A 13,177-nucleotide genomic window follows, 5' to 3' on the forward strand; every position below is an offset into this window, starting at 1 on the left:
CGTGACTCGGCGTCTCCGGCTGTGGAGGTGAGGAAGACGAGGAGGAGGAGACGACGAGACTCCGTTTAAATGTTCGGTTTATTAGGTACACCTGTCACTGACGTGTCTGCCACCAGAGACACAAGGAAAAACACTCATCTAAGTCTACGACGTCTTAAAAACACGTTCACGTCTTTATCTTCACTGTTAGACAGACTTTAACGACAGGAAAACTGATTTGTGTAAACTCACTCTCCCACACCAAAGCCCATAGAGTAAACCAGTGATTTTAACATCACAGAGACACAGGAGTTCACAGGAGTTGTTGATCCACTGCTGCCTCCGTCGGCAACTTCAAATGTGTTATTCTATTAATTCTGTGTTTGAAAAACTTCGCTCAGGTTCACCTCAGTGACACAAAGTGACCACACGAGGCAGCAGTCGACCAGCAGCTCCCGTTTCCCCTGTGAGCTAAAATCACTGGTTTTCTCTGTGGGGTTTGGTGCGGGAGAGTGAGTGGTTTACAAACGACAGTGAAGATAAAGACTTAAACTGACGTAGATTTCATGTCCTTCAGTGGCTGAAATCCATTTTCCTATAAAAACCCCAAACACACTTCACACCGTTTCGTTTTTGCGAGTCTGCACTCTAAAAATAATCGTGCCCCTCCTCCTCCTCACATCTCGCCGTGGAGGAGGAGGAAGAGGAAGTGTGTGACATCAACATCTTCATCATCACAGCCACAGTGGCTGAGGTGTTGTTGGTAGTAACGTTGTGACCTGGTGGGCAGCGTTAATGTCGCACAGTCACAGCAAACAAACAAACAAACAAACAAACAAGAGGACGCACATTTAATAAACACGACAACGAAAACGTGATGAACACGTACGAGGTCAGAGGTCAGACGTCTGGCAACCAAATAAGGAAAAATAATCATGGCGGTTTGAAACGTCAGGACGTGAAAGAGACGTTTCCACACTTGTTTTTTGCCTGAAAAGTTTTCAGTTTGACCGCGATTACGCACAAAGACGCAAAATTCCAGGTTCGATCGGAACAGGAAACGGAAATCGTGGGAATGAAATGTTTCATGATTTTTGAGTCAAGACTTTTAAGCAAAAAATTGAAAAACTATTCCTTTACTCTCCTTCCTTTCCCTTCCTTTCCTTCTCTTCTTTCCTTCCCTTCCCTTCCCTTCCATTCCCTTCTTTCCCTTCCCTTCCCTTCTTTCCATCCTTTCCCCCCTTTCCTTCCCTTCTTTCCTTCCTTGCCCTTCCCTTCCCTTCTTTCCCTTCCCTTCTTTCCCTTCCTTCCCTTTCCTTCCATTTCCTTCCCTTATTTCCCTTCCTTTCCTTCCCTTCTTTCTCTCCCTTTCCCTTCCCTTTCCTTCCCTTCTTTCCCCTCCTTTCCCTCCCTTTCCTTCCCTGCCCTTCCCTCCCTTCTCTTCCTTCCATTTCCTTCCCTTCTTTCCTTCCTTTCCCTTCCCTTCCCTTCCCTTCTTTCCCTTCTTTCCTTTCCCTTCCCTTCCTTCCCTTCCTTCCATTTCCTTCCCTTCTTTCCCTCCCTTTCCCTTCCCTTCCCTTCCCTTCCTTCCCTTCCCTTCCTTCCATTTCCTTCCCTTCTTTCCCTTCCTTTCCTTCCTTCCTTCCCTCACTTCCTTTGTCGTCCCGTCATCAAACTGATCGACACACAAACACACAGACGCACAACTGACGATAGTCTTTTCCCGCGTTATTCCTCTCCTCTTCCTCTCCTCCTCCTCTTCCTCGTCACGTCAGCTAAATGTTTCCGTTGTTTCTCAGGAAGTAATTTGATCATTTTAAGAGGAAATGTGTCGTCGTCGTCAGCAGCACAACAACAATAACGACAACAACAACAACAACAGAAATCCCCTTTTCTCTCGCTCGCTTTCACTCGCGTTGTTTCATTTCACAAAAAAAAATCACTGTTTTTTTTCTTTGTTTTTGTTTTTTTTTTAAGAAAAGGAAATAAAACAGAAAAATAACACATTTTTATCCTCCAATGTTTGGAGCAGCAACAGAGACCATCTTTATTATTATTATAATTATAATTATTATTGTTCTATTTTGTATTTTTTGGACTTTTCTGTGGTTGTTTGTACTGTTTTTGTTTTTTTTTCTTCTTCTTCTCCAGAGATGGGAAAGTGTTTTAGAACCCGAGGAGAAGGAGGATTTTATAAACACACACACACACACACAGACACACACACACACACAGTGTTCACCCGTTCACTCCGCTCTCAGTCCTGCTTTTAAACTGTTTGTTTACGTTTGTTGTCCTTCGTTTTATTTTGAAAGGACGAGAGTTTGACGTGAAATGTGAATCTTTCTCTCGGCTCGTTGTACAGACTCTTTTCTCCAAACCTCTACGTTGTTGTTTTTTTTTGTCTCTTTTGTTTGTCGTCGTCGGCGACAACGCGGGAGTTACGACGCTCACAAAGTGACAAACTGAAAAAGTAAATAATGAAATAACCCATGAATAAAGGATTGTAAAATATTAAAAAAGAATTACTTTTCAGAAAAAAAGCCTCCCTGCTCGTGTGGTTTGTGAAATAATCTCAACTTTTAATGAAGTTTTTAGAGCCGTTACAGACGACGTCACCTGTAACAGGAAGTCCTCGCTTCACCCGTCACAGGAAGTCCTCGCTTCACCTGTCACAGGAAGTCCTCGATTCACCCGTCACGGGAAGTCCTCGCTTCACCCGTCACGGGAAGTCCTCACTTCACCCGTCACAGGAAGTCCTCGCTTCACCCGTCACAGGAAGTCCTCGCTTCACCCGTAACGGGAAGTCCTCACTTCACCCGTCACAGGAAGTCCTCGCTTCACCCGTCACAGGAAGTCCTCGCTTCACCTGTAACGGGAAGTCCTCACTTCACCCGTCACAGGAAGTCCTCGCTTCACTCGTAAGAGGAAGTCCTCGCTCCACCTGTCAACAGGAAGTCCTCGCTTCACCTGTGACAGGAAGTCCTCGCTCGACCTGTCAAAGGAAGTCCTCACTTCACCCGTAAACAGGAAGTCCTCGCTTCACCCATAACAGGAAGTCCTCTCTTCCCCCTCAACGGGAAGTCCTCACTTCACCCGTCAACAGGAAGTCCTCGCTTCACCTGTAACGGGAAGTCCTCACTTCACCCGTCACAGGAAGTCCTCGCTTCACCCGTAACGGGAAGTCCTCGCTTCACCCGTCACAGGAAGTCCTCGCTTCACCCGTAACGGGAAGTCCTCACTTCACCCGTCACAGGAAGTCCTCGCTTCACTCGTAACAGGAAGTCCTCGCTCCACCTGTCAACAGGAAGTCCTCGCTTCACCTGTGACAGGAAGTCCTCGCTTCACCTGTCACAGGAAGTCCTCACTTCACCTGTAACGGGAAGTCCTCACTTCACCCGTCACAGGAAGTCCTCGCTTCACCCGTAACGGGAAGTCCTCGCTTCACCCGTCACAGGAAGTCCTCGCTTCACCCGTAACGGGAAGTCCTCACTTCACCCGTCACGGGAAGTCCTCGCTTCACCCGTCACAGGAAGTCCTCACTTCACCTGTAACGGGAAGTCCTCGCTTCACCCGTCACAGGAAGTCCTCGCTTCACCCGTAACGGGAAGTCCTCGCTTCACCCGTCACAGGAAGTCCTCGCTTCACCCGTAACGGGAAGTCCTCGCTTCACCCGTCACAGGAAGTCCTCGCTTCACCCGTAACGGGAAGTCCTCGCTTCACCCGTCACAGGAAGTCCTCGCTTCACCCGTAACGGGAAGTCCTCGCTTCACCCGTCACAGGAAGTCCTCGCTTCACCCGTCACGGGAAGTCCTCACTTCACCCGTCACAGGAAGTCCTCGCTTCACTCGTCACAGGAAGTCCTCGCTTCACCCGTAACAGGAAGTCCTCGTGCCACCTGTCAACAGGAAGTCCTCGCTTCACCTGTGACAGGAAGTCCTCGCTCGACCTGTCAAAGGAAGTCCTCACTTCACCTGTAACAGGAAGTCCCTGCTTCACTTCACCTGTCACAAGAAGTCCTCACTTCACCTGTAACAGGTAAGAGCCACTTCCTCCTCTTTTTAATGTTTTAGAAGTAAAAAATGAACTTTTCCCTTGAATTCTAAGTCATTAAAGCAGTTTATTTAATAGACTGTTCTTACAAGGTTTTATTTCTTTTTCAGCCCTTTTGTTATCAGGGTGTTTTCCTACTCCTCCTCAGTGGAACACCTCCTCCTCCTCCTCTTCCTCTTCCTCAGTGGAACACCTCCCTGAGGAAGACGTCCAGGATAAATCCTCCTCTCTGGGGAGCAGTGACTCCTCGACGTCTCTCAGATTCTGAAGAACATTCGTTCCAGATTATCTTCAGTCCTCGTCTTTGCAGTCTCGACACAGATCCTGACCACAGGTGAGAACAGGTGAGAACCACAGAGGAGAAACTTTACTGTCAAATACAAAACCAAGGACAAACAAAATGGCCGCCTCATCACTCATTTATTAAACAGAAACGTCCAGGTCTGACCTTCAACCTCCTCCTCTTCTTTCACCCATTTCCTCCTTTCATTCACCTTCTTCCTCCTCTCTTTCCTCCTCTTCCTCACCTCTGGGCGAACACCGTCCCACTTATTTACTCTCTTCTCTCTTCTTTCATGTTTCACGCTTGTTTACGCGTCACACGGTTTTCACCTCGTGCGTCACGTGATTAAACTCAGATCATCGTCTGCAGATGTTTTCTTGGCTGAAAGTGTGTGAACGTGTGAATGGATTTAAGCCAGTATCACCAGTGTTTTTGTTCACTGTTCATCGTTTTTCTTCTCCCATCGTTCAGATTCACCTCAGTGACATAAAGTGACCACACGAGGCAGCAGTAGACCAGCAGCTCCTGTGTCCCCGTGAGCTAAAATCACTGATTTTTCTCTATGGGCTTTGGTGTGGGAGAGTGAGTGGAAACTCCAGTTTCCTGTTGTTAAAGTCTGTCTAACGTGTTCTTAAAGACGTCGTAGACTTAAAGTGACGTCTTTTGTTCAGAGGCTAAAAGCTTTTTTTTTTTATTTGCGTCATCGCTGACAAACGTAAGACTGAGATTTAACGTCTGATTTCTCTGTTTGTGTCCTGATGACATTGTTACCTGTGTGTGTGTGTGTGCGTGTGTGTGTGCGCTCATGTGTGATAGTGACGCACACACACACTCTCTGTGTCCAGAGGACACTTTGACTCATTCATGTCTGTTGACTGTTCTGAGGTCTGTCAGCTTTAACACTGTGGCGTCAAACACACACACACACACACCTCCTCCATCCTTCACTCCATCCTTCACTCCATCCTTCTCTCCATCCTTCTCTCCATCCTTCACTCCCTCCTTCTCTCCATCCTTCACTCCCTCCTTTACTCCATCCTTCACTCCATCCTCCATCCTTCACTCCATCCTTCACTCCCTCCTTCTCTCCATCCTTCACTCCATCCTTCTCTCCGTCCTTCACTCCCTCCTTCTCTCCATCCTTCACTCCCTCCTTTACTCCATCCTTCACTCCATCCTCCATCCTTCACTCCATCCTTCACTCCCTCCTTCTCTCCATCCTTCACTCCATCCTTCACTCCATCCTCCATCCTTCTCTCCATCATTCACTCCCTCCTTCTCTCCCTCCTTCACTCCATCCTTCACTCCATCCTCCATCCTTCACTCCATCCTTCACTCCATCCTTCTCTCCATCATTCACTCCCTCCTTCTCTCCATCCTTCACTCCCTCCTTCACTCCACCCTTCTCTCCATCCTTCACTCCATCCTTCTCTCCATCATTCACTCCCTCCTTCTCTCCATCCTTCACTCCCTCCTTCACTCCATCCTTCACTCTCATCCTTCACTCCCTCCTTCTCTCCATCATTCACTCCCTCCTTCTCTCCATCCTTCACTCCATCCTTCATTCCCTCCTTCTCTCCATCCTTCTCTCCATCCTTCACTCCCTCCTTCTCTCCATCATTCACTCCATCCTTCTCTCCATCATTCACTCCCTCCTTCTCTCCCTCCTTCACTCCATCCTTCACTCCATCCTCCATCCTTCACTCCATCCTTCACTCCATCCTTCTCTCCATCATTCACTCCCTCCTTCTCTCCATCCTTCACTCCATCCTTCTCTCCATCATTCACTCCCTCCTTCTCTCCATCCTTCACTCCCTCCTTCACTCCATCCTTCTCTCCATCCTTCACTCCCTCCTTCTCTCCATCATTCACTCCATCCTTCTCTCCATCATTCACTCCCTCCTTCTCTCCCTCCTTCACTCCATCCTTCACTCCATCCTCCATCCTTCACTCCATCCTTCACTCCATCCTTCTCTCCATCATTCACTCCCTCCTTCTCTCCATCCTTCACTCCCTCCTTCACTCCACCCTTCTCTCCATCCTTCACTCCATCCTTCACTCCATCCTTCTCTCCATCATTCACTCCCTCCTTCTCTCCATCCTTCACTCCCTCCTTCACTCCCTCCTTCTCTCCATCCTTCACTCCCTCCTTCACTCCACCCTTCTCTCCATCCTTCACTCCATCCTTCTCTCCATCATTCACTCCCTCCTTCTCTCCATCATTCACTCCCTCCTTCTCTCCATCCTTCACTCCATCCTTCACTCCCTCCTTCTCTCCATCCTTCTCTCCATCCTTCACTCCATCCTTCTCTCCATCCTTCACTCCCTCCTTCTCTCCATCCTTCACTCCCTCCTTTACTCCATCCTTCACTCCATCCTCCATCCTTCACTCCATCCTTCACTCCCTCCTTCTCTCCATCCTTCACTCCATCCTTCTCTCCGTCCTTCACTCCCTCCTTCTCTCCATCCTTCACTCCCTCCTTTACTCCATCCTTCACTCCATCCTCCATCCTTCACTCCATCCTTCACTCCCTCCTTCTCTCCATCCTTCTCTCCATCATTCACTCCCTCCTTCTCTCCCTCCTTCACTCCATCCTTCACTCCATCCTCCATCCTTCACTCCATCCTTCACTCCATCCTTCTCTCCATCATTCACTCCCTCCTTCTCTCCATCCTTCACTCCCTCCTTCACTCCACCCTTCTCTCCATCCTTCACTCCATCCTTCTCTCCATCATTCACTCCCTCCTTCTCTCCATCCTTCACTCCCTCCTTCACTCCATCCTTCACTCTCATCCTTCACTCCCTCCTTCTCTCCATCATTCACTCCCTCCTTCTCTCCATCCTTCACTCCATCCTTCATTCCCTCCTTCTCTCCATCCTTCTCTCCATCCTTCACTCCCTCCTTCTCTCCATCATTCACTCCCTCCTTCTCTCCATCCTTCACTCCATCCTTCATTCCCTCCTTCTCTCCATCCTTCTCTCCATCCTTCACTCCATCCTTCTCTCCGTCCTTCTCTCCATCCTTCACTCCCTCCTTCACTCCATCCTTCTCTCCATCCTTCACTCCCTCCTTCTCTCCATCCTTCACTCCATCCTTCACTCCCTCCTTCACTCCATCCTTCACTCCATCCTTCTCTCCACCCTTCACTCCATCCTTCACTCCCTCCTTCACTCCCTCCTTCACTCCATCCTTCACTCCTTCCTTCCTCCACTCCCTCCTTCACTCCATCCTTCTCTCCATCCTTCACTCCCTCCTTCTCTCCCTCCTTCTCTCCCTCCTTCACTCCATCCTTCTCTCCATCCTTCACTCCCTCCTTCTCTCCCTCCTTCACTCCATCCTTCTCTCCATCCTTCACTCCCTCCTTCTCTCCATCCTTCACTCCACCCTTCACTCCCTCCTTCACTCCATCCTTCACTCCATCCTTCTCTCCACCCTTCACTCATCCTTCACTCCCTCCTTCACTCCCTCCTTCACTCCATCCTTCACTCCTTCCTTCCTCCACTCCCTCCTTCACTCCATCCTTCTCTCCATCCTTCACTCCCTCCTTCTCTCCCTCCTTCACTCCATCCTTCTCTCCATCCTCCACTCCATCCTTCACTCCCTCCTTCTCTCCATCCTTCACTCCCTCCTTCACTCCATCCTTCTCTCCATCCTTCACTCCCTCCTTCTCTCCCTCCTTCACTCCATCCTTCACTCCGTCCTTCCTCTCCATCCTTCTCTCCCTCCTTCACTCCCTCCTTCTCTCCCTCCTTCACTCCATCCTTCACTCCCTCCTTCACTCCCTCCTTCTCTCCCTCCTTCACTCCCTCCTTCTCTCCCTCCTTCACTCCATCCTTCTCTCCATCCTTCACTCCCTCCTTCTCTCCCTCCTTCACTCCATCCTTCACTCCGTCCTTCCTCTCCGTCCTTCACTCCCTCCTTCACTCCTTCCTTCCTCTCCATCCTTCACTCCCTCCTTCAATCCCTCCTTCTCTCCCTCCTTCACTCCATCCTTCTCTCCATCCTTCTCTCCTTTCCTAGCTTCTGCCCTGGACAAAGATTCCTCACTGTGTCACTTTAAAGACAGAATAAAACATATTTTATTCTAATCTGTTCATAAAACATACTTAAAAGGACTGAAATTAAAAATTTTCACTTTCATATTCAAGGAAATAACTACAAAGAAAGAATTAAACACCAGCAAATACACTCACGTTTAAGATGTTTAATAAATCCTATTTGTGATAAAATGTTCCTTTTTTTAAAAGTAAATATATGTTGAACTTTAATATTATTATTTTATAATGAATTACAATTAAAATGTATTAAATAGCTCTGTTTAAATTAAATAATACTTATAATAATTATCATATATTTATATTCTCACACTCCTGTAAAAAAAACGTATAATATACAGTTTATATATATTTATATTTAATATGTTTAATTTATGTTAATACACAGACAGATTTAAAATCAAATCAAATATACAAAGAAGAAGAGAAAAAACACTATTTAAAAAAAAACAAAAAAAACATGTTTAAATAACAATTTCTCAGTTCCAGAGAGAGTTAAATGAACAGTATAAAGCTGTCATGGATGATAAACCCCTCTCACAGCGTGGTCTGTTCCTCCTGCCCTACATTCTGCTGTTTGACGCTCATCCGTTCATACATGTGTTTCCATGGAGACGAGCGACGGCACTGAAGCTGAGTCTGGAAAACGCCCAGAGAAAGTTTTTTTTTTTTCTTCTTTTCCCTCAGTCAGCCTGTGATGTCAGAGTCAAACCACCGGAGGCTCCACCACTCAGCTGCTTCCTGTCACAGCAGGGCCGGACCAAGGGGGGGGGGCCTATAACTTAATATCTTCGCCTGTGACCTCGTCTTCCTGTAACGCTCAAAAAAGTCCTTCGACACAGGATTAAACTCACGTGGATGATTTATGGGTATTTAGATCGAGGGTCGGGGGGTGAAAGGTCACAGAGGTCACAGGAAACAAATCACTTTGACCTTCCTCCTCATCACAAGCGCTGAGTCACTCCTCATCCTCTCCTCATCTGTGGTCCAGCTGCGTCCTCCAGGGCATCGTTAAAGGCTTCATTTTCTTCAAGCTCTGCCTCACATCCATCCCACTGCTCCCCCGTGTTCCACCCCCCCCCCCAATCATATCTGCTCTGCTACATCCTCCCCCCCCCCCTCCCCCTCACATGTCCTCACTCTGAACCTCCTGCTCCTCAACACCGACTCCATTCTCTGTTAAAACCGTTCTGCCAGCAGGTGGCGCTATGCCCTTGACTTATTTTTCAAGTCAAGATGTTTTCACGCCGCGTCTCTTGTTTCACGTATGAAGTTTCGAGCAGATCGGTCAACGTACGGCAAAGCTACAGCCCACTTCCTGTTTCGTGGCTATAATCGCAATTAGCCAAAAACTCGCCAAATGGTTGCCTAGGCCACGCCCTTTTGAATCTGCGAGACTTTTTTGATACCTTTTCATTAAAACTGACACGTTTCAATGTCGCTACGATTAACGCGCTCAGACGAGTTCGTTTATTTTTTCAAAAATTTGCCAATTCGCCGAGATGGCCGCCAAATTCAAAATGGCCGACTTCCTGTTGAGTTGACCCCATGATCCCAATAGAAGTAGATTCCACTTTGTCATACCGGGTTTCACCTTTGGGGTGGCGCTATGCCCTTGACTTAGTTTTACTTTCACGATGTTTTCAGGATGTTTTGTCTCACGTATGAAGTTTCGAGCAGATCGTTCAACGTACGCCAAAGTTAGCGCCCACTTCCTGTTTTGCGGCGATAATCGAAATTCGCCAACATTTTGCCAAATGCTTGCCGTGGCCACACCCTTTTAAATCTAGACCTCCATTTCTAGTATAAATTGACTCGTTTTTCATGTTGCTACTATTAACGCGCGAGTTCATAAATCTTTTCCGTAAAAACGCGCCAATCGCCGATGGGCGCCAAATTCAAAATGGCCGACTTCCTGTCGAGTTGACCCCATGGTCCCAATAGACTTTTTTGCTCGTCTTGGGCTGTAGCATGCGTCCACCAAGTTTGGTCAAATTTGGTGCAACTTCATTTCGGCTTTTGTCGGGCCAGGTTTCACCTTTGGGTTGGCGCTATACCCTTGACTTGGTGACAGTAGGGGGGCGCTACTGAGCCATTTTACACCACTTTTACGTATTTCTCTTATTTGATACGAGTTAAGACATAAGTTCTGCCACTTTTCGTCCATTTTCACCAGCGTTTAGTGCCTGAAAAAAAGAAAGAAAATGGAGTGTTTTTGGTCCTCGGTGGATTCCAGCGACGCTCTCGATGATTAACGATCGACAGCTGACACCAGAACACACACACACACACACACACACACACACACACACACACACACACACACACACACACACACAGGGGAAAGTAAATATTTAATTTAGCGTGCGGCACAGAATTGATCTGTGGGTTTATTGATCGCAAATCCAGTGGCGTCATTGATTTATCGACGCTTTGACTGCAGACGATAGTGGTGTCGTCGTTCGTCTTCGCGAAGCTTCACGACCACATTTTCCTGCATTTTCCAGACTAATAATCTGTGTTTGCCTCCCTGGGCTGTGTGTGTGTGTGTGTGTGTGTGTGTGTGTGTGTGTGCGTGTGTGTGTGTGTGCGTGTGTGTGTGTGTGTGTGTGAAACGCAGATTATAAGCATCAGCTGGTGTCGTCTTTGGTGAGCGAACAGCTGGCGAACGCTGGGCTCGGTTTGTTGCAGCTCCTCTGGCTGTTCCTGCAGAAACAGAGCAACGTGTAGCTCGTCCACCTGTGCTCTTTCAACTTATATCAATATTTATCCACGTGAAAGAAAACCTACGTCAGTTTAAGTCTACGATAGTTTAAGAACATTGTCACGTCTTTGTTTCACTGCTAATTTAGCGTGTATTCTCGCTGTGTAATTTAGTATATATACACGCTGGCTAAATTAGAACATATTTAGCTGAATCTCAGGATATATGCAAGCTAAATTAGAACATATTTAGCTGAATCTCAGGATAAATGCTAGCTAAAGTAGAACATATTTTTAGCTGAATCTCAAGTTAATTCATTTAGTATATAAGCTAGTTAAATTAGAACATATTTAGCTGAATCTCAGGATATATGCTAGCTAAATTAAACTGAAGTTATTTCATTTAGTATATAAGCTAGTTAAATTAGAACATATTTAGCTGAATCTCAGGATATATGCTAGCTAAATTAGAACATATTTAGCTGAATCTCAGGATATATGCTAGCTAAATTAGAACATATTTAGCTGAATCTCAGGATAAATGCTAGCTAAAGTAGAACATATTTTTAGCTGAATCTCAAGTTAATTCATTTAGTATATAAGCTAGTTAAATTAGAACATATTTAGCTGAATCTCAGGATATATGCTAGCTAAATTAAACTGAAGTTATTTCATTTAGTATATAAGCTAGTAAAATTAGAACATATTTAGCTGAATCTCAGGATATATGCTAGCTAAATTAGAACATATTTAGCTGAATCTCAGGATATATGCTAGCTAAATTAGAACATATTTAGCTGAATCTCAGGATAAATGCTAGCTAAAGTAGAACATATTTTTAGCTGAATCTCAAGTTAATTCATTTAGTATATAAGCTAGTTAAATTAGAACATATTTAGCTGAATCTCAGGATATATGCTAGCTAAATTAAACTGAAGTTATTTCATTTAGTATATAAGCTAGTTAAATTAGAACATATTTAGCTGAATCTCAGGATATATGCTAGCTAAATTAGAACATATTTAGCTGAATCTCAGGATATATGCTAGCTAAATTAGAACATATTTAGCTGAATCTCAGGATAAATGCTAGCTAAAGTAGAACATATTTTTAGCTGAATCTCAAGTTAATTCATTTAGTATATAACCTAGTTAAATTAGAACATATTTAGCTGAATCTCAGGATATATGCTAGCTAAATTAAACTGAAGTTATTTCATTTAGTATATAAGCTAGTTAAATTAGAACATATTTAGCTGAATCTCAGGATATATGCTAGCTAAATTAGAACATATTTAGCTGAATCTCAGGATAAATGCTAGCTAAAGTAGAACATATTTTTAGCTGAATCTCAAGTTAATTCATTTAGTATATAAGCTAGTTAAATTAGAACATATTTAGCTGAATCTCAGGATATATGCTAGCTAAATTAGAACATATTTAGCTGAATCTCAGGATAAATGCTAGCTAAAGTAGAACATATTTTTAGCTGAATCTCAAGTTAATTCATTTAGTATATAAGCTAGTTAAATTAGAACATATTTAGCTGAATCTCAGGATATATGCTAGCTAAATTAAACTGAAGTTATTTCATTTAGTATATAAGCTAGTTAAATTAGAACATATTTAGCTGAATCTCAGGATATATGCTAGCTAAATTAGAACATATTTAGCTGAATCTCAGGATATATGCTAGCTAAATTGGAACAGAAGCTAATGAATTTAGTATCTAGGCTAGCTAAATTAGAACACATTTAGCTGAATCTCAGGATATATGCTAGCTAAATTAGAACATATTTAGCTGAATCTCAGGATCTATGCTAGCTAAATTGGAACAGAAGTTAATGAATTTAGTATCTAGGCTAGCTAAATGAGATCATATTTAACTAAATTAGAACAGAGACAAAATAATTTAGGATATACGCTAGTTAAATGAAGACATGTTTTCGCTAAATTAGGACATATTCCAGCTAAATTAGGACATGTTAGCTAAATAAGGACAAATTTAGCCAGATTAGAACAGACAATATAATTTAGGACATATGCTAGCTGAATTCAGACATGTTTTTCCACCATGTGTCGCTCGGTTCAGACGACGCCCAT

Source organism: Microchirus variegatus, assembly GCF_963457635.1.
Source record: "Microchirus variegatus genome assembly, chromosome: 13".
Lineage (NCBI taxonomy): Eukaryota > Metazoa > Chordata > Actinopteri > Pleuronectiformes > Soleidae > Microchirus > Microchirus variegatus.